At 42.1% G+C, this 23,008-nt stretch overlaps 1 long non-coding RNA gene across 3 annotated transcripts in view; it reads right to left on the reverse strand.

Annotated features, from left to right (window-relative positions):
• LOC120888993 (uncharacterized) overlaps positions 1–23,008 on the reverse strand; it is a 66,584-nt gene that overhangs the window by 38,661 nt on the left and 4,915 nt on the right. For 2 of the 3 annotated variants that reach the window (XR_013425300.1, XR_013425298.1), the window contains exons 2-5: positions 22,066–22,162; positions 3,394–3,459; positions 2,980–3,039; positions 2,441–2,871 (exon numbers count right to left, since the gene is read on the reverse strand). This is a non-coding gene — a long non-coding RNA (uncharacterized LOC120888993). The remainder of the gene's footprint in view (positions 1–2,440; positions 2,872–2,979; positions 3,040–3,393; positions 3,460–22,065; positions 22,163–23,008) is intronic. The other variant, XR_013425299.1, reaches the window with a different exon arrangement.

Here is a 23,008-nt window from a genome sequence, read left to right on the forward strand (position 1 = left end):
CCAGGGGCACTCTACCATTCAACTATATCCCCAGCCCCTTTTTATATTTTCTTTTGAGAAAAAATTCTGGCTGAATTCCCCCAGGCTGGTCTCAAACTTGGTATCTCCCTCCATGCCCTGCTTAGTCCTTTTTCTTAAATTAAGAATATAAAGATCAAGGACAAAGACATTCTGGGCCTGACATCCTCCCAAGGCAAGATGAGATGCAGAGCTTTCCAATTTGCTTTGGGAAGACCCTAAAAATAATGAGGAATCAGGTGCAGTGGTAGCACAAACCTGTAATCATAGCTTGGGTGAATGAGGCAGGAAGATTGAAAATTTAAGGCCAGCCTCGGTGATTTATCAAGATCCTGTTTTAAAATAATTTTTTTTAAAGGGGTTAGGGATGTAGCTCAGGGAGAGAGTAACTACTCTAGCATGGGCAAAGCCCTGGGTTCAATCCCCAATACTGGAGAAGAGGAGGGGACTGAAGAGAAATAGGAATTCTGGTAATAGAACTGCTAATGGGTTTAGGGTTTTTTACACATTATGCAAAAAAAATTCCCATTTTACAGAAAAGGAAACTGGAACTCAAAGATACATTGTCCAATTCTCCTATGTGAGAAGAGACCTGGGGCTAACATGGGCATCTTTTGCATATATGTATGGATTTTGTGTCTGGGAAGCAATCTGGGGAAGCAGCTTGAAGAGCGAGAGCAGATCAGACTCTGTTGACCCAGCTACATGGAGAAAAGTTGTGCTACTTAACCTTATAACCTTATATTTAGCTTCTGAGTAACAAAAACCCAATACAACAATGTAACCAAAAAGGCATTTAATTGTTTCATGTATCATGAAGACTAGGGTAGGCAGGCCAGGGCTGATAGAGCTGCTTAAAAGAGTCACCAAGTCCCAGCAGCTCAGGAGGCTGAGACAGGAGGATCACTAGTTCAAAGCCATCCTCAGCAACAGCCAGGCGCTAAGCAACTCAGTGAGACCTGTCTCTAAATAAAATACAAAATAGGTCTGGGGATGTGCCTCAGTGATTAAGTGCCCCTGAGTTCGATCCCCTGTACCCCTTCCAAAAAAATGGAAGAGTCACCAAGGATCCAGGCTCTTGCTTGACGTCTTCACAACTATCTTTATTCTCCACCTTCAGGCCTCTCATTCCAGGCAAAAAGGAGGAGGGAAAACAAAAGATGTGTTCCAGATGAATCTATTTCTTTGTTTTCTTTCTCTTCTATTTTTTTTTTGGGGGGGGGGTACTAGGGATTGAACTCAGGGGCACTCAACCACTGAGCCACATCCCCAGCCCAACTTTGTATTTTATTAGAGACAGGGTCACACTGAGTTGCTTAGCTGCTGTCATTACAGACGTGCACCACCACACCTGGCTTTTTTTCTTCTATTTCTTTTCTTTTTTTTTTTTTTTTTTAGAGAGAGAGAGAGAATTTTAATATTTATTTTTTAGTTCTCGGCGGACACAACTTCTTTGTTTTGTATGTGGTGCTGAGGATCGAACCCGGGCCGCACGCATGCCAGGCCAGCGCGCTACCGCTTGAGCCACATCCCCAGCCCCTCTTCTATTTCTTAACCAGAAAAGCAGTTGTCTCCCTGAAAGCTCTATCAAGCAGATTCATTAGCCAAACAGTCATGTGGCCACTTCCGGATGCAGGGGACTCTGGGAAATTATATCTAAGTAGGCACAATGACACCACAGACAAAATTGAGATCCCGAGGGAGAAAAAGATGATGAGTCTGAGGCCATCAGTTATGTCTGGCAGAGTTTATCAAGATGTGCAGCCAAAAAAGAAGACACAGGAGCTGCTGAAACAGGACATTCAGAGGAATGAGGAGGCGATACTAGAGTAATCTAGTAAGCCACCTGCAGTGGCTTGCAGTGGCTTGTCCTGTTTCTGTGGGCGTCAGCATGAGGCTGACAGCAGAGAATGGGTTGTTTCTCTTGGCTCAGACTCCAAACTGTCACCCAGTTCCAAGTCTGGGTTCTTTCTGCTGCCCACCACTTTTGCAAACCATGTTCAGTAAACCCTTGGACATCCCCTGGAGGGGCCTCTGGGGGCTCTGATGACTCTCAGTACAGAAGGCAGGGCTCAATTCCTTGGTCTTCTTTACCTAAGGTGTTTCCTTTCTAAAGTGTGTGTGTGTGTGTGTGTGTGTGTGTGTGTGTGTGTGTGTGTGTGTTGTGGTGTTAGGGATAGAATCAAGGCCTCCCACATGCTAGCAAGAGCTCTTCTACCGAGCTATCTCAACACTCCCTTCTTTTTCTTAGGAGATTATTATTGTACAGCAGTATTAGGTTCCTAGCCAAATAGGAGGCACAGAGATATCCCATGTATTCCTGCCCCCACCACACGCAGAGCCTTCCCCCACCAGAGTAATGTATTTGTTACAATTGATGGACCTACACTGACATCATTATTACCCAGAATCCATAGCTTACATTATGTTCACTCTGTTCTGCTCCAACGCTGCCCCTGCTTTCTTCTTTCTTTCTTTCTCTTTCTTCCTTTCTTCCTTCCTTCCTTCTTTCCTTTCTTTCTTTCTTTCTTTCTTTTCTTTTCTTTCATCAGAGATTGAAATCAGGGGCACTTAACCATTGAGCCTCATCCTCGGCCCTTTTTATTTTTTATTTTGAGACAGGGTCTTGCTCAGTTGCTTAGGGCTTCTCTACATTGCTGGAGCTAGGATTACAGGCATGCACCACTACACCCACCTTAAATTTTATTTTGAGACATGGTCTCACTAAATTACCCAGGATCCCCTGGAATTTGTGACCCTCCTGCCACAGCCTTTCAGGATGCTGGGATTGAACCCAGAGGTGTGAACTATTCACATGTGGGGCTCCACAAATAGCTCTTCCCAATTTGGTGTCTGCATTAAAATAAAGCAAGAGAAATTAAAAGCAAACAAACAAAAAGGTGAGAGGGAGACATAAAAGAAGAACAAGGAAATCTAATTTTAATTTAAAGTTCTACATACTTTTTCAGAACTGTCACTCCCCAAGCCAGTCTCCCTCCCAGATCTGCTGCTCCTGTAACTCTGGAAAATTTGTAAATCTTAGTGTTACTGTAAATTCACTCACTTACAACAATGATGTTCTTCATTGTTAATTAGGCCACCAGTCAATAGATGAAGCAAAGAGAAATGCAATATTTTAAGAAATCTGTAATTTAGGGGACTTTCCAGTATTCTCCATTGATCAGATAATAAGGACCATGTCAACCTAAGAATCAACCTGATGTCATCTTTACATGTCTTCCCATACCTACCAAGTTTTCTTTAAAAGAGTCGGAATCCCCCCAAAATTCATCTTTCACTCTCAAGATAGTTCATACTCTCCCTCGAATATATATTCCTGGGCTGGGGATGTGGCTCAAGTGGTAGCATGCTCACCTGAAATGCGTGCAGTCCGGGTTCGATCCTCAACACCACATACAAAGATGTTGTGTCTGCCAATAACTGAAAAATAAATATTAAAAAATTCTCTCTCTCTCTCTCTCTCTCTCTCTCTCTAAAAAAAAAAGAAGAAGAAGAATATATATTCCTTGCTTTCCTAAATAAATCTCTGAGCCTCCACTGTTGAAATTCTTTTCTATCAAGTATGTCAAGGACCCCCACAGGAATTCCTGGAGTAGGGGGAATGTGCATTCCCTCTTCCAGAAACATCTCTTCTATCACAAGAAAATGCTACTTTCTAAAATGAGGAAGCCAGAGGTCAGACATCTACAGAGGCAATTTGTAAATGAGCAGTGAACTGGGATATTCTAGAAGGTTCCATAGGGGAGTTCAGGATCTATTCCAGGTGAGGTGGGTTCCATCTCTTGGCAGCAGGTCCAGGGAAATGGCTTCCTAACCAAATGGGTGGGTCTGAACTGAAGAATAGAAGGTGTCTGCTTTCTGCTTGCTTTCATTCAGTAGTCTGAAATTGGTTGGAAGAAAGAAAAAAGCAATGGTGACTGGAAGGTCAGTGGCTCTCAGAACAAGTGGAGGAATTCACTACTGATCTCTGTGCAGGACAGATAGCTGTGCGCAGTCTACTGGGAACCTTTGTGTGCATTAAAAAAAAAAAAAAAACTGTCAGGTATTGTGGTAATCCCAGTGACTCAGGAAGCTAAAGCAGGAGGATAGAAAGTTTGAGGCCAGCCTCAGCACCCTAAGTAACTTAGCAAACCCTGTCTCAAAATATTAGAAATCAATAAATTAATTAAAAAGGCTGAGCATGTCTTAGAATAAATAAATAATTTTTTTAAAAAAGGCTGAGCATGTGGTTCAGTGGTTAAGCACAACTGAGTTCAATTTCCAGTACTCCCCCGCCCCCCCCAAAAAAATCTTCAGGGTGGATAGAGTAGGAAAGGCACTTCCTCTGGGCATAGGCAGCTCACAGGCGTACAAGTTTCGCAACAAAGTTTTGTGCAAGTTAGAAAGAGAGGCCCCTTCCTCTGGGCAGTATTCTTTGCTTTACACCCTAGTGTGAGGCCAAGGGAGCCCAGCACAGCCCCATCCACTGCTTTTGCTGGAGTTCATGGGCAGGACACATGCTCAACTTTCCTTGTGACCTGGGTTATCTGTTGGGGTGCATGACCAGCTAAGGACATAGCCTTGGAAAAAAGGAAGAAGAGGATGGGGATTCTTCCTTCTCTCTTTGGCCCTTGTTGTGATGTGGTGGACACAAGTTCACATGTACACACACACACACACACACACACACGTACAGAGTCAGGAGTATTTGGGATAGAACTTAAATTATATCTAAAAATAGGACAATTGTCAGGTTAGGGGGTTCTTACTACTCACAGTTCCTAAAATTAAATGTAATTACATCTTGGAAACCCAACAAATAGACAGCAAACATGAAATCAAATAATCAGAGTTTGGTAAAGTTTAAAGAAGCTCAAGTTACTCCCATAAATAAACAGAGAAGAAAGCCAAGGGCCAATATAAAGAGCTCTGTATAATTCTAAAGCTGTAAGCCTTCTGGAGGTAGGGAAGGGCCAACTTGCAGAGATCCAATATCTATTCTTCCATTCCCTCTTCTAATTGAACCCTAATTTTATTTGAAATAGCAAAATTCTATGTTTAATTTGTGTGTGTGTGCCACTGCCTGGCAAGAAATGGGATTCTTGAGTCAGCCAGGTGAAGCACACCTGTAATCCCAGCAACGAGGAAGGCTGAGAAGGAGGATAGAAAGTTTGAGGCCAGCCTCAGCAATTTAGCAAGACCCTAAGCAACTTAGCAAGACCCTGTCTCAAAATAAAAAAAATAAAAACAGCCGAGGATATGAATCAGTGGTTAAATGTCTCTGGGTTCAATCCCCAGTACAAAAAAAAAAAAAAAAAAAAAGATAGAATCAGCCCCAAGAGTGGTGGTTTAGAAGGGTGGAGGGAGCCCAGAGTTGTAAAGTAGCCAGGATTCATTTTAATCAACTATGAGACATGCAGACACAAATAAGAAGATGACTGTTTGGAAGGAAGACATTTACGCAGTTTTCTAGAAACAGGAGGGGGCTGTAGGAGGAAGTACCTGGGTCAGTTAGAGGGCAGAGAATGAAGGGGAAATGTGAACCAGAACCTTTATTGCAGTTTCCACTGGCAGGAACTAGTGAGGCAGAGAGAGCAAGCAGTTTTAGGATTGGCTAGTTTGAATAATTTCAGCAGTCTCCTAAACATAGGGCCAGCCCTAGTTGTCTGGTACTGACCCAGGGTGATGGGGTCAAGGAGTGTAAGAGCCCAATAAAGAAGGTGGTCGGTCTGAGTCCCAGATTGGGATTACAGGCATGCACCACCATGCCCAGCTAATTACTTCTAGTAATTCCCTAGTCCTAGGATGCACAGTCAGTAAGGTCCCAAGGTTTCAAAGATTCATGATATAGAACTAGCAAACATGGTTAATTACTCTGGATTCTTGCCAAAAATATTGTGGTACACTAGAACACCTGTTCTCACCTATTTATTTTAAATGCAGAAAAATTAAACTCCTAGTATTTTTATTTTTTTAATGCCATGTTTTTCATGTTTCTATTACTAATAGGTGGATGCTATCTCCCCTGTTGATTCTTCCTCAGCATGGCCTAGTAACCATTTCTCAGCTCTCGCCCATGAAAATTAATTATTGGTCACATGAAACAAATTGCAAAGCAAGAATTTTCTTTTTTTCTTTTTTCTTTCTTTCTTGGTGCTAAGAACTGAACCCAGGGCCTCCCACTTGCTGCTACTCAAGCACTCTACCACTGAGCTACATTCCCAGCCCAAGGAATTGATTCTTAAGAAAGTAACTACTATCATTGGAGCTCATGCACATCACTGTTGCAAAAAAAAAAAAAAAAAGATTTTTCATATTTTTCTGAAGATTGAAGTTTTAGGATTTCAGTTTTAAGATTGGCTAGTTTAAATAAGTTCAGAATTTTAGAACTGGTCCTGAAGTTATTTAACCTTATAGCAATGTATTAAATACTAACTTTACATGAACAAAAGGTGGAACAAGGATATATGGAGAAATGGGGGGGTACTGGAGGAGAAATGGTGGGAGACCCTAGGCTGTGTATAGCAAAGTTGTAAACTCCCCCACCTGCAGAAGCAAGGCAGGAACTGTAAATACGGTAACTGTGTGGGGGTAAGAAAAATCAAGCTCTTGCTGTCTCTTTTAATTACTAAATAAAATTTGTCTTCTACAGGAAAAAAAAAAACTGCTTAAGCTAAATGATAAATGGTAATTAGGGAGGCCAGAGAACACCATGTGGACTCCTGTGAACCAGGGTGGGCAGCCACTGCCCTGCTCCACTGATGACCAATGGTGAATGAGGGCCCCATGCTGCCAGTTAGTTGTTTTGTTTTGAAGCTGGAATTCTGAATTGTTATGTGAAATCTACAATTCCTAAAAGTTGAGATAGAAGACAATATTTTGTGGGTTGTTTTTACTGTTGTTGTTTTGTTTTGCAGTACAAGAGACTGAACCTAGGAACGCTCTACTGTAACCAGGGTCCACTTTATGCTGTGAATATAGCCCTTGCTGCTCTGCCACTGCAACTTGTTTTTAAAATGGACATGTTTCTTTCTCCTCCTCTCTCCTGGATCTCTCCCCGTCCCAAATTTCAGGGGAAACAGGGTTATCTTTCTTCCCCATCCTAAATAGAGTTATCTGTCCTTGAGCACACACCCATCACAGGAATTCAAAATTTGGGGATGGCACCAGAAGATCTCAGAAATGACTCCCTCACAAATTAACAAGTGAATTACAACTCCAACAGAGAGCATGTGAAATGTAGCCTTTGAATCACCTCTTTAAAAGCCCCCTGTTCCCCTTGATGGGCAGAATCACAGTCTCTGGAACAGGAACCCCTGTGTTTCTCCTTTGCCAACAAAGCAATAAAACTGTGGTAACCACAGATTGAGCCTAAGAGCACTTAAACCACTAAGCCACATCCCCAGCCCTTTTTTGTATTTTATTTTAAGACATGGTCTTGCTGAGTTGCTTAGGGTCTTGCTAAATTGCTGAGGCTGGCTTTGAACTCATAATCCTCCTGCCTCAGCCTCCAGAGCTGCTGGGATTACAGGCATGCACCACCATGCCCAGCTAAAGATAATATTTTGGATAAACATTCTCTAGCAAGTATGTTTCTGTTGACCAGATATTGAGGCAGCAGGCCATCTGTTTTCACCCTCTTCAGGGCTGAATAAATGAGATAAACAGTTGTTGCAAAGAAAAGAAAAAAAGTAAGAACCTATCTGAAAATATGACAGAGGGGTAGATTGTAAACAAGAGAACAAGATGGTAGAGTAAGAAAGAAGAAAAAACAGATGGAAAGAAAACTGTTGATGAATGTAACTTAAAAAAAAGATTGGGAGGGAATGAACAAGAGAGGAAGATAGAGAAGAAGGTGAGAAAACAGAGGAACTTTGAAGAAGTAGTAAGTAGTGGAACTGCTGTCGGTAGAGGGTGGGAATTTCATCATTCAACACAGTCAAAAATATGCAGGCACCATGAAGAGAGAACATGGCTCTATATGGTGAAAGGGAAGCCCACAAATCTCTCAGTCGTTGAACATCACTTTTACTTTTGACAGTCAAGTAACTCAGGCCCTTATTTTCTACAGCTTCAGGTGTAAGGGTCCGGTGAAAAGTCGGAGGAAGAGACCACCAAGAGACTGACTCATGCAATTGCAGAAGGAGATTTATTGAGGATCCAATTCAGCACGCTGAAGCTCTAGGCTCACTCAAGAAGTGAGAGCAGCCCAGAGCCCAGAGCAGAGGCTAAGCAGTGCTTAAGTACACTTTTTGGGGAGGGCGGGGGCTTTGTATACATCAGAACAAATCAGCATGAGGCACGGGAAAATTGAACAACAACTCTCATACATGATTAGCACATTCATTGGCGGGAACAGGTCGGGTGGGGGGTGATTGGTCACTCCTAAGGGGGGGGCGGGGGGGGGGGGCGCACATTCAAACTGATTGCTTTGGGCCCTGTATGCCTACGTTTCAAACTGTACAGGGCCCTAGGCTAAATGGCCAGTAGGGCCGTTGTCTTAACTGCCTCAGGAATTTCAGGTTCTGGGTGTGGCAGAGGAATTTAACAATACCTGGTCCTTCACTTTTTAACTCAGGCCTTGCAGCTTAGAAACTTTACCCTTTCACAGGAAGTCCAAGGTCCTGGCCCTGACCCAGGAAGTGCCACCATTTTCCTGGACAATATCACCTCTTTCTTCTCATTTCTCAGTACCTTTCTTCCCTGACAAGCTGACAGTGGGCTAGCAGGTTACCTCAGATTCAATGGGTAGGCCAGTCAAGAAAGGGAATTAAAGTTTAGAGTAGGGGATAAGCAGTATTCCATATTAGAGAAGACTGTTGCTAAAATGATCTCTTCTCAGGGTGCCTCAGTCAGGATATATCCTTTGCTCAAGGAAAACTCCACTTCTCTTCATTGTGTTTGGAAATGGAGAACTGTCTGGTCAGACTCTGCCTTTATTTTATATACTTAAAGGACACACTGAAGAATTTTCTCCCACAAAAAAAGCCCTGTCAGTTAGGCTTGGGAGGCTGAGGCAGGAGGATCACAAGTTTAACGGCAGCTTCAGCAACTTAGTCTCAAAATTTTAAAAAACAGGGGCTGGGGTTGTAGCTCAGTGGTAGAATGCTTGCCTAGCATGTGTGAGGCACTGCATTCAATCCTCAGCACCACATAAAAAAATAAATGAATAAAATAAAGATTAAAAAAATTAAAAAACATTTTTTAAAAAAGGGCTGTCTGGGGCTGGTGAAGCCAGATTTAAAGTTAGGTAGTCAGCGTAGTTAAGTAAATCAGGTCTAATATCGAGTAAGATCCAAAATGGAAGCCATGTTTAGAATGAATTCCGGGAAAAGTTGAACAACTCTTGGAATATTAATGAAGTCTGAATAAAGCCCAAGGCCAAAGCCCATCCCAAAGAAGTGTTAAAGAACAGCCCCCAGCAAACTTGAAGGTGCTGACTCAGAAGTCCTTCCCACCCAGATTACTTCTTTGGCCCACCTGTGTCCTACCCCTTGGGCCTTCCCACCTACATTCCATCACTGAAAGAACTATAAAAAGGAGAAACAACCGCACTACCACGGATTCCACCTCTTGGGTCCCCTTCTTCCTCTGGGAGAAGTCTTTTCTGCTGTCCTTTGATAAACTTCTACTTTCCACTCTGAGCTTGCCTCGGCGTGCTTCTCTGGTGTTATACTTCAACATTGGGGAAGCAAGGACTCGTCAGCAGTAACACTGGGGTTGTGGCTCAGTGGCAGAGCGCTCACACGTGAGAGACCCTGGGTTTGATCCTCAGCACCACATAAAAATAAATAAACAAAATAAAGATATTGTGTCAATGTATAACTAAAAAAAAATTTAAAAGGGGGGGCCTGGGGATGTGGCTCAGAGATTAAGCACCCCTGAGTTCAATCCTTAGTAGCAAAAGAAAAAAAAAAAGTCCCTAGAAGACTGTGGAAATAGTCACTAGTATGGCAATATGTAAAAAACGAGGATGTGTAACCGATGTGATTCTACAATCTGTATACGGGATAAAAATGGGAGTTCATAACCCACTTGAATCAAATGTATGAAATATGATATTTCAAGAGCTTTGTAATATTTTGAACAACCAATAAAAAAAAAAAAGTCTATACTTGATGACAGAGAGGAGTTTTCTCCTCTCTGCCAGGCCACTGTCCCATGGCTGTTCATATTCTGAATGGCACTCTAGTTCTCTCAAGGCCTCCTATTTACCTTATTCACCTGTGGATTCTTACAAAGCCCAACCTGAAGAGGTTGTCCTTTGCAATGAAAAACCAGCCTCTACCTCAGAGCAAAGCCTGTCCAAGGAAGAGACATGACCTTTGTCCTAGGAAAGACCCACAGAGCACTCCTAGGCACATTCCCACCCTGCTAAGTGGTTTATCTACAAATAACAGGAGAGATCTGCTGCGCCAGGTGTCCCTGACTCTGTCAGGCTAGGTGGGGATCCATAGCAGCCCCCTAGCAGCCACCAATCAGCATGAGACAAGGAAATACCTGGGATGCCAGATTACCCTCCCAGTAGTTTATGGTGTTGGGAAACCATGTAGTTCAGCAGGAACACCCCTCTTGGTTTAAACCAATCCATTCAAATGAATCCCCTTCTTATAGTGACCAATCACCCCTACCCAACTTGTTCCTGCCAGTGAATGTGCTAATCATGTTTTAGAGTTGTTATTTGATTTTCCCGAGGTGTGTGATGATTTGCTAAGAGATACTATGATGTATGCCTTCTCCATAGAATGTATAAAACTACTGCAAACCCTGGGCTCGGGGCCTCAGCATCACCAGTTGCTGTGTATACGCGCGGAGGACCGAGCTAGCTTGCAATAAACACCTCTTTGCTGCTTACATCGATCTTGGTCTCTGGTGGTCTTTGGGGGGGTCCCGAATTCGAGCATAACAGCAACCTGAAAGAGCTGAATATCTCCTTCATCTTAGCTGGTTTGTAGAAAGCGGTCCAGTTTTTGTTCTTTTTGTTTTCCAAGTTGAAAGGAGGGTTGAGGATGTATGAAAATACAAGGAAAATTACCATGGAGACAACCTTGAAAGAGCTTTTCTAAATGGATCAGGAGGTTCAAGGGAAGACTCATGCAGGATTCCAGCTGCTGCGTAGGAATGTGAACATTAGTTACCTTCTGATGACAGGCAGAAGGACAGATAATTATGTGCCTGGGAGGCTCAAGATGCATATCAAGATCTGGGTGTGGTGGCACACACTTATAATCCTAGGAGGCTGAGGCAAGAGAATAATAAGTTCTAGGTCCGCCTCAGCAATTTAGCCAGACCCCATCTCAAAATTTAAAAAGAAAAATGACTGGGGATGTAGGCTCAGTAGTACCACTGAGCTACAATCTAGATTCAATCTCTAGTACCCCCCAAAAAAGAGACTATTGGACTTTGTTTTATGGACATTTTCCTAACTTTATGCATTCTTTTCTTCGTCTTCTAATGGTCATGTAGCTTCTGTCTCACAGCATCTGTTCTCACCTTCAACAGAAGTTTCCCTACAAAAGTATTTTTACTGCCTTAACACTTTTTTTCAATGCAACCTCCCACTTTCCCTGCCTTCTTTGGAACAATGATTAAGAGCTATCTGAATCTGTGTTTCTCCTGAATCCCAACCCCTAACCCAAATAAAGTCTTTTATACATTTACAGTTTCTGAGTTTGGATTGATGAAGAGATGCTTGAATACCAAATGGAAATGTATGCACATACAGCAGCAGAAAGATTAGTTCAGGTCCTGGATTCACTAGATGAAATGTTCAGAGAACAAAACCTATCTGATAAGAGATAAGCTACAGAAAATGACCAGCCTGTGTCCCTTTATCAACAATCAAGATGCAAAAGAACTGAAACTACATTTCTGGATACAATCTCTTTTCTGTGTTTTTAAAAAACAGTAATCCAGGCCTCTCCCAGCTACCTGCCCAGCAAGCTCTGGCCCTGTGGTTTTAACTACAAATCTGCTCTGTCTATGCCTCCTCTACTGCTGCCCTTTCATCTCCATTAACATTCTTTTTCCCTTCCTTTTTTTGGGGGGAGGTGGGAGTACCAGGGATTGAATTTAGGGGCACTCCACTAAGCCATATCCCCAGCCTTATTTTTATTTTTTAGGGACAGGGTCTCACTGAGTTGCTTAGCACCTCACTGTTGCTGAGGCTGGCTTTGATCTTGCAATCTTCCTGCCTCAGCCTCCTGAGTCACTGGGATTACAGGTGTGCACCACCACACCCAGATCACCTTCCTTTTTCATCTATTCAACCACCCAACATATATTTGAAGAGGTCTCGTGTATACCAGGTCCCATGTTGGTAATTGAATAAAAGATGGGCGAGTTGGAGTCCCTCCAGGACCAAGGATCCTTACAGCCCAACATAGTGACTATAGAGACAACCCCACTGCCCACATCAGAGCTGAGCAGATGTGGACAGTTAAGTAAAGTGAGGTTAAATCTTTAGATGGAAAGCTGAACAGAAATACAGGCCACTCTGAACATTTTATCATGGAGCATTCCAATTTAGGGCTTTTGAGCCAGGAATATGGTACCATAGAGACCTAAACTTACTACTTACTCAACGTGTGACCTTATGGCTGAGCTTCTGTTCTTTTCTGGAAATAAAAACCCTAGCTAACTAATAGGTCAAGATTAGATGATTTACTCCATATAAAGCACTTATCACAGTGTTTGGCACCAGTTATAGAAAATAGCTTCTAAGCCCTCTAAGAAGGAAGTGGTGCTGCATGCCTGTAATCCTAGTGGCTTGAGAGGCTGAGGAAGGAAGATTGCAAGTTTGAATTCAGCCTTGGCAATTTAGAGAGGCCCTAAGCAACTTAGCTCATGCTGTCTCAAAACAAAATATAAAAAGTGCTGGGGATGTGATGTAGTTCAGTGGTTAAGCACTCCTGAGTTCCATCCCCAGTACTCAAAAAAAAAAAAAAAAAAAAAGCCACTTAATGGGAGCTGGTGTTAATTACATGGATCTGCCCCAGGTGTTCTGAACATAGTGAGAGAAAAGTTCCGGTCTCTACCTCACTCCTCCCTTCCTTCCTCTGCCCACTCCTCTCCCTCCACTGCTACCAGTCATCTCCAGTTAGAAACCTGGCACTTCCTACCTAGAAACCAAGAGCAGGAGATGGGTAGGTACAGGAAACATGGGTTGTCAACAAAAACTGAGCTCACTCAACACTTGTGAGCACCTGTTCCCCTGTCAAGCAGCTCTTCTCCACCCCACCCTCACTCCTAAAGCAGAGCTGAGCTCCCCTGGGCATCTTTTCAGGATCTGTTCTAGTTTAATCAGCTTTAGGATAGGTCTTCAGAGCATTCTTCCTCAAGCCCAAAAGGTCAGAACTCCTTTGAACTGTTGGAAAAACACTACGCAGAAATCACAGAGTCCAGAAAAGAAAAACAGGCAGTAAAACATTAGATCCAAATGCAGGGAGTTGAACAGATGTTGACTTTGATCCATGTCCAGTTTTGGCCAAGCCAGGAAAAAAACATAACATGTCCGGGAAAAGTCAACTTGAAGGCAGCGGGTGGAGAAAAAGAGCTAGCAATATCAAGCTTATGAAGAAGAAAAGATAAGTTTTGATTCCTTTATCATTTTATACTATACAATATCAGGGGAAATGAGGTCAATTCTTCTATAACTTTGGAAGTAGAAAAGACTTTCATAACTATGGCTAAAAGTTCAGCTGCAGTTGAACTGGTTAAGCTAAATATGAAGCACCACAGAGCATAAAGGGAAAGATTGATAAATTGGACTATGTAAAAACTTAAAAGCAAAAATTTGTGGAGGCTAGGGGTGATTTCTCAGTGGTAGTGCATTTGCTTAGCACATGTGTGGCCCTGAATTCCAACTCTAGAACTCCAGCACTGTTTTAAAAAAAAATAATGTAGGAAAAACATTACCCTAAGCAAAGTAAAAAGACAAATAGCAAACATCACAGGCAAATGTTTCCTTTTTAATAAAGAGCTTCTAAATCTAAAGGAAAACAACCAACTTAATTGAAAAATTATGCAAACAGTTCTCAGAAAAAAAAAAAAGGAATGGGAAGGACTTCATAACATGTAAAAAGATTAGATGTCAACCTTGCTTTTTTTGGCACCAGGAACTGAACCCAGGGGGGCTTAACCACTGGGCCTCATCCCCAGCCTTTTTTATTTTTTGTTTTGAGACAGGGTCAAAGTTGCTTAGGGCCTCGGTAAGTTGCTGAGGCTGGCTTTGAACTTGCAATCCTCCTCCCTCAGCACCCTGCCTGGTTCAACTTTGCTTCTAATAAGAAAAAAAAAAAAATCAAAACCATACTAAACTGGGCTCAATAGTGCATGCCTGTAATCCTAGCAGCTCAGGAGACTGAGGCAGAAGGTCACAAGTTCAAAGCCAACCTCAGCAACTTAGCAAGTCCCTAAGCAACTTAGAGACCCTATCTAGAAATAAAAATAAATAAATAAAAGGGCTAGAAATGTGGCTCAGTAGTTAAGCACCTCAGGGTTTAATCTGTGGTACCACAAAAACAAAATAAAAACCTGCAAAATATTAGACTCACGTTTTACCTATCAGATTGACAAAAATCCAAAAAATGTCAACACACTTAGTTGGCTAAGCTGTAAGGAAACAGGTACTCTAGTAAGTTGCAAAATGAAGCAACTCCTAGGAAGAGGAATTTGGTTGGCAATATTTAACAAAGTTACATATGTATTTCCTCTTCAAACTGGCAATACCACTTCTAGAAATCAGTACCAGAAAATCTCTGGCAAAAATGTGAAAACGTGGGCTGGGACTGTGGCTTAGTGGTAGAGCACTTTCCTCGCATGTGCAAGGTCCTGGGTTCAATCCCAAGTACCGCAAAAAAAAAAAAAAAAAGTGAAAAAGTATTTGCATAGACAATTTATTGCAGCCATTTAATAGCAAAAGACTAGAAACAATAAGGACTGGTTAAGCTAAATATGAAGCACCACAGAGCATAAAAACAGAATCAAGAAAATCTCTATGGGGCCTGGGGTTGTGAGTCAGTGGTAGAGTGCTCACCTGGCACATAGGAGGCACTGGGTTCAATCTTCATTCAGCACCATAAAAAAATAAATTTAAAAAAAGATATTGTGTCCATCTGCAACTAAAAAATATTTTTTAAAAAAAGAAAGAAAGAAAAGAAAATCTCTGTACACTGCCATGGAGTGAAAGCCAGCATACATTATAAAGCAAAGAAAGAAAGATGCAATGCTAGGCATAATGTCACATGCCTATAATCCCAGGAATCTGAGACAGGAGGATCACAAGTTCAAGGCCAGCCTCAGAATTTAGTGAGATCCTGTCTCAACATTAAAAAATAAAAAAGGAAGGGGGCCATACTTCAGTGATAAAGCGCTCTTCAGTTCACTCTCCAGCATTAAAAAGAGAGAGAGAAAGAAAAAGAAAAAAAAGGGAAGTAAGGAAGGGCTGGGTATGGTGGCACATGTCTATAGTCCCAGTTATTCAGAAGGCTAAGACGAGAATTACTTGAGCCTAGGAGTTCAAAACGAACCTGGAGCCGACCTGATGGTGTACACCAGCAGATCAGGAGGCTAAGAGAGGAGGATCACGAGTTAAAGCAGTCTCAGCAATTTAGTGAGGCCCTAAGCAACTTATCCAGATCCTGTCTAAAAATAAAAAGGCAGAGGGGAGAGGACGTTGCTCAGAGTTAAGCACCTCTAGGTTCAATCCCTGGTACTGAAATAAAATAAAACACAAAAAACCCCAAACCTGGACAACATGTTAGGATCCTATCTTTTTTTTTTTTTTTCTTCCAGTTGTAGTTGGATACAATACCTTTATTTATTTTTATGTGATGCTAAGGATGGAACCCAGGGCCTCCCATGTGTTGGCAAGTGCTCTACTGCTGAGCCACAACCCCAGCCCAGGATCTTGTCTTCTAAATAAAATAATTTTTTTAAAATATTTATTTTTTAGGTGTAGATGGACACAACACAATGCCTTTATTTTTATGTGGTGCTGAGGGTCAAACCCAGGTCCCACTCGTGCTAGCCGAGTGCTCTACTGCTGAGCCACAATCCCAGCCCCTAAATTTTTTTGTTTTTAAATATGTCCCCCTATGAGAAAGAGGAGATGGAGATAGAGGCTATACCTTGTTTTGGAGATCTGATTTTGGAACTATGTAAATATTTTAGATAATCAGAAACAAAGTTAACTTTAAAAAGCATTTCCTAAAAATTAAAAGCAAGATGAAAAGAATCTAGACCTGGGAATGTAGCTTAGTGGTAGAGCATGTGCAAGGTCCTGGGTTCAATCCCAAGTACTGCCAAAAAAAATTCTAGTGTATTTCCATCCCGCTAGACAGTCCTAGAACTCAGTGGTAGAGTTCTTGCCTACTGTACACCAGATCCTTGGTTCAATATCCAGCACCGAAAAGGAAAAAGGAAAAACAAATCATCTACACAGCAATTATCTCAGAAGAAAAAAAAAAAACATTTCAAACAACTTTAAACTGCAGCAATTTGATTGTATTATATTCCTAGTCAGATAGACTCTAAAGACAAAGAGGAAAAAAACCTAAAAATATAGTTTCACTATCATTGAGTGATAATACTGATGCTGGCATTAAAAATTTATGTGTAATTATTGAGGAATAAAGAAAATATGGGTGTGTTTGGGAGCTGAACTATTTGGATGGAAGCAAGAATAGATGTAAGATATGTGAAGTTACGTAAAAATATACTGAGCATCTCTTTTTTTTCTTTCTTTCTTTTTTTAATGGTACTAGGAATTGAGCTAAGGTCCTTGCACTTACTAGACAAGTGCTTTACCACTAAGCTACACCCCAAGTCTTTTTTAAGTTTTATTTTGAGACAGGATCTTGCTAAGTTGCCCAGGCTGGCCTTCAACATGTATGTGTCTTCCTGCCTCAGCCTCCCAAGTATCTAGAATTATAGGCTTGTATCACTGTACTACAGTCCTCTTTAAAAATAAATTATTTATATTTATTTATTTACTTACTTACTTACTTACCTTTGGTAACAGAGATTGAACCTAGAGGCACTTAACCACTGAACTACACCCCCAGTGTTTTCACTTTTTTATTTTGAGACAGGATCTAGTAAATTGCTTAGGGCCTCCCTAAATTGCTGAGTCTGGCCTTGAACTTGCAATCCTCCTGCCTCAGCCTCCAAGTCACTGAGACTATAGACATGTGCCACCAGGCCCAGCTGAGAGCTTCTTTTTGCATTGGAAATATTGGCATAAACAAAGGATGATACTATTCTTAAACATATATGTTTGGTTTGTTTTTTGTTTTTTGTTTTGGGTACCAGGAATTGAACTCAGGGCCACTCAACCACTTAGTCACATCACCAGCCCTATTTTGTATTTTATTTAGAAACAGGGTCTCGGGGCTGGAGATGTGGCTCAAGCGGTAGCGCGCTCCCCTGGCATGCGTGCGGCCCGGTTTCGATCCTCAGCACCACATACAAACAAAGATGTTGTGTCTGCCGAAAAATAAATATTAAAATTAAAAAAAAAAAAACAGGGTCTCTCTGAGACTGGCTCTGAACCCATGACTCTCCTATCTCAGCCTCCCAAGCCGCTGGGATTGCAGATGTGCGCCTCCATGATTGGCTATGTGTTTAGTCCTAGAAAAAAATCCGACTAGTTCAGTAGCAATGAGTACCTCTGGTGCTCCTCCTGCTTCAACCTCCTAAATAGCTGGGATTTCAGGCACACATACCACAACAAGGCTCTACTTTGAAAATAGGTAAACCCTGTCCCCAGCTTAAGTCAGAAAATGCAGAAATCAGCCATTATCTCCACCTATGCCTACCATAGTCTCAAATCATTTAGCTTTTCCTAGGTTCAATTGCTTCTTCTGTAAGAAGGAATAATAATACGTTACCTACCCAAGACCAGGAGCCAGACTACTTGATCTCTTGAGGTCCCTTGCTGTTGTGAGCTCTTTTACTTTATTGGATATGATATGAAAAGAAGAATTTAAGAAACCTAATGACTCAAGAAAAGGCAGGAATGGGCAAGTGGAGAAATATCAATGGAAACATGAAGCCAAGGAGACTAAAGCTGGAAAATAGATAATAATTATAAAAATTAAATATTTATTGCGTTCTTACTCTGTGCCAGATTCTGGGCTAGGTCCTTTGTATGCATCATCCCTCATACCTTCAAGAATCTAAGGGGTAACAGCCCCCGACTTCCTTTTCTTCAGGGCAACCTCACTTCCTCTTCTTGGGTACATGTCTCTTACCTATTTCCTATTTCAAGTACTTGGCAGTTATATGTAAAAACCAAAGTTTCATGCAATGTGTTGCAAAGATGCTGAGAGACAGTCCTAGTCTGATGTGGGAGTCAGAGGTCACTGGAAGACCAAGGAGTTCCTTAACCCAAAGAGCACATGTTCTTCCAGTTCACCTTTAGGCAGAGGCCTAGCTAAAGGAATTTGTCATCTTTGCAAAATAAATTCAGAAGATGCCAAACTTCTCCAGTCATAGCTTTGTACTTGCTATGACCCATGACCATCCACTGCTCCCTTCCCAGTGTCTCCTCTGGCCATCTACTACCTTGGTCTTTCTTTGCAAGAACTCCAGCAAGCAACACATGAACCATTTCTCTAAGCAAAGGCTTGTTTTACCTTTTAAGTCTTATAATAAACGAATAAGACTGAAAATCAGGTGAATTTGTTTAGGAGAAGTCACAATATTATTGGTGATTACAGAGCAATTATATTTTCTCCCTCATTTCCTAACAAGGATCATGCCTTCAAGATTCAATGACATGGGGCTGGGGGTATAGCTCAGTGGGTACAGTGCTTGCCTCCATGTACAGGGCCCTGGGTTCAATCCCAGCACCGCAAAAAAAAAAAAAAGATTCAATGACATAATGAAGCCAGGTGTGGTGGTGCACTCCTATAATCCCAGAGGCTGGGGGGTGGCTGAGGCAAGAGGATTGCAAGTTCAAAGCCAGCCTCAGCAACATCAAGGTGCTAAGCAAATCAATGAGACCCTGTCTCTAAATAAAATCCAAAAAAAAAAAAAAAAAAAGACTGGGGATGTGGGTCAGTGGTTGTGTGCCCTGGAGTTCAATTGCCTATAACTACCCCCCCAAAAAAAAAATAATGACATAATGACAGTGACAAAGTAGAGGAATTTACTTGGGAGGTAAAGAAGCAAACTATATGTGTTCTGTTTGTCACCAGTGAAGAAGCAACATTTGAACTGTTTCCATTAATTTAGCTAAAATACACACACACACATACACACACACTAAAATACCCATATAATGCACAATGGACATTACTTCTGTAGCTACAACCAATCATATCTAGAATTATTCAGTGGATCAATGAAGCAATAATGGCGTGCATAGCTTTATTACTAGTTCTCATCTCCTTCCTATGGATATTCAGCACAGTGTGTGTGGCATCTGCCAATATGATCTGGTTTGCTTAGATTGTCCATGAAGCTCCCAGGATAAGTGGGAGCACCAGGTTTGCTGAGGCACAGGCAAGAACTGTGCTGCTTGGCTATGTGTGACTGGGGTGATGAGACCACCCAGATCCCCAGAGCAGCTGTGTGTTTCTTAATGGGTGGTTCCCTGGGCTGGAACTTACCAGATACAACTTTTTTTTTAAAGACTTTGTTTCTTTGTGAAACTGTCCAAAAAGAAAGTCACTGCTAACACATTTCGAATAGAAGTAATGGAATTAATGGAAGAATTCTGAGAAAATGATAGGTTTTTAGGCATTTTTAAATTGGGGTAATTTAAAAACTGGCATTTGATCTTGATGATAGCTCAATTTTATTAATTCACAATAAATGCAGGTATTTGGAAAGAGATTTAAGAAGTTGTTTCAGGAAGTGTTCCCAGCCAGCTCAAACATTTCTCACAGAACAAGGTACAAACTTAAGTGAAAGTAGGAACAGCCGTTAACTTGTGGTAAGAGAACACAAACAGGAAGCAGCAGCCTCCCGGTATAAACACAATTGAAAAACCCCAGAAAACCTGGAGAAAACCTGGGGATTTGTTTCTGAAGATTCATAAAGATCTCCAGTGCTTTTTGTTAAAGGTCAAACAAAGTTCTGCTCTTCCTCCTGCAAACATGGCCAAAGGAGCGAACACATCAACTACCCGTTCATTTCAGGATCCATCATCCAGAATGTGTTTCAGGAGCTGGAAGATTCTGAATTCCTGGAACAAGACTGTTTTGTTGGTAAGGCAAGATGGGCATGAGAGAGTGGTAACCATGCCAAGCCCGGAGCCCCTAACCAAGAACAAAGGCTCCAGATTCATCTTCCTAAAGCTCATCCTCTCTATATACAGATATTATCTAATGCCATATACACACACCCTCCCTTCACTTCCAACTTGATTTATCATTTGCCTCTTGCTTAATGATATCCAGATTGATCGTATTTGTGTCTTTTTTTGTAACTATCAAATTCCTTTTGGATATAAACTTGGTGTACATAAATAATTGTGGCTACCAAGTATTGACTATAATAATATTCCAAACAATTTTTAGACATTGTCTTTTATCTTTATAATATTGAAATGGAATTCACAGAAAACAGAGACACAAGGAAAGGGAGGCAATTCACTAAAGCTCTCATAGCTAGTATGTGGTAGACTCATGGTTCAGACCCAAGTAGGAAGGAAACCTATGGCAGGGCTGGTTCTATTAGTAAGTTACCTCTAATCATATACATCACATTATATAACTCTCTCATCTATTATTAGTTAGATACAGCATCAGCACTTTTACAAAGGCTGATTACTTAGTGAGTTTAAGGGAAGGAAGAACATTTAACTACACACACACACACACACACACACACACACACACACACACACCCTTTATTTGGGTAGATTCCTTGATCCTTTTAACAAAATGTCCTAGTGCCTACTGCCTGCCAGCTATTGGCTCTAGTATACAAGACAGCCATGGTTCCTATTCTATTGGAGCTTGTAATTCACACCTGCTAATTGCTTGGGTATCTCTTAACTGATATCTTCTTTACCAGGCATTCCTTGTCATCTCAGACTAAAGTAGATACCACCTGTACACCCTGTAATTCTTTTATTACACTCATTGCCCTTCAATTACTAGATGTCTTTCTTTCCACTGTTCTGTGATCTCCAGGGAAGCAAAATGGGGTGTCCTGTTCCCTGCTGCATCCAGTGTCTTCTATCGAACCTGGCAGCTGAGACACTTAGTAAACCTTGGTTGAATGAATGGATATGAACAAGCACCAGGTTGGTGCAGGATTGGGGCCCAGCCCATATTATTTTATCACAGGCTGATCACCTGTCTCTGTGCCACAGAGCACTTACTAACCTCTGCCTGCAGACAACTGCAGCCTTCAAATTCAAGGCTCCCTCCCACTGCACACACCTTTCTTTGTCTGCCTGCCCGCCCTGCCCGTGGGGTGTGCCTAGGCCAGCCTCCGCCTGGAGACTGGAGACCTACTGACAGGTGGGAGCCTGCCCTACAGAAGAGCCTAAGGAATCCCAAATGTCACATGAGTCTCACAGGTCTTGCTCTGGGCACACCCATCCAATTCAGGGGGCCCTTTGATCACAATCAGAAGAGAGTCAACAACCCCTGGAACAAATGACAAAACCCCTACTCTATCTCTCATTGTATAGGGCTTGGTTACCTGGAGGCCACAGTTTTCCCATTCCAGGTAGGATAAGATCATACACCTGGAAATAATAAAGGTCTCTGAGATGGACTTTATGGCACCAGGCAGACATAGGGAGATAAATATTTCACCAACTCCAGGGAGCCTGGAGCTCACCACTCTGGTCAGAATCAGGGCTTCTTTGGAAGGAGGCAGCCAGCCAGGAGCAAGGAAGAGGCATTACTGTAGCTGCCTGTGGGCTGAGAATGAGATTATCTGGATACCTGCTGCACAATGCTTCTCTTTGACTTTTCTTAGCCCTAGGCATTTGGGAAAATCCTATTCAATTATTCCAGGTCCCTGCAGTGTAGCTGTGCTTGCTCTTAAAGTGACAAGGGAGGTTGGTACAGTGGCACATACCTGTAATCCTAGCAGCTCAGGACGCTGAGGCAGGAGAATTGCAGGTTCACAGCCAGCCTTAGGAACTTAGTGAAGCCCAAAGAAATTTTGCAAGACTCTGTCTCAAAGTAAAAAGTCAAAAGGGAAAAGGAGGCAGTTAGGTGGTAAATCACCTCTGGGTTCAATCCCTGATCTTCCCCTGCACCCGCCCCCCAAAGGGACAGGGAAACCTCTTTGGACATGGCTTCCTCTCATGGAGATGCTCCCTTCCATAGCTCACCATGAAGGATTCTTTTATTATGGGATGTCACTACTTCTTTGAATCATCTAAAGCAGGATCTACAGCCTCTGACTCTAGTCTTCAGATGGAGATGACCCAAAGCAGAGTTAGAGTGAGATCTGGAACTTTATTCTCCTAGTGCTCAAAGTTTTCTGCTCTCCGCAGGCCCCTGTAGCCCCTGGTCATCTGGGAGCCCTGTCAGACACAAGGCACCACCAGGCAGGCAAAAAGATCCCAATTGTAGTTGGTGGGGAATATGGTCTACAAACTGCTTCCCACTACAGGACCCCAAGCTCAAGGTCCACCATCCTTCCACAAAAGAGGAGGCACCCTCTCCCCATGTCACATAGCTCCACCCCCATGGGGCACATCTCTAGTTTCCTCATGAATTAGATCTCCCCTTTTATGCTCTAATTACAACCATAAACCCCTCCCCGAAGAAATCCCCATGAATAAAAACATTGGTATTTGGTTGATGTATAAATAACGAATGTTCTATAGCCTCTTCTCTCTCGCCTGTGCACACACTTCCTCATTCCCTAGCAGATGTGTCCATACTTCCTTGGTTCCTTGGCCTGCAGCTGACAGGTTGTGACCAGTGGGGAAAGGCCCTGTCCTAAGGTTAATGCTCTTAGGGGTATTTATGACCTCAGAGAAAAGTCCAGGATAGTGATATGTTGATAA

The sequence above is a fragment of the Ictidomys tridecemlineatus genome, chromosome 8 (genome assembly GCF_052094955.1).
Source record: "Ictidomys tridecemlineatus isolate mIctTri1 chromosome 8, mIctTri1.hap1, whole genome shotgun sequence".
NCBI lineage: Eukaryota > Metazoa > Chordata > Mammalia > Rodentia > Sciuridae > Ictidomys > Ictidomys tridecemlineatus.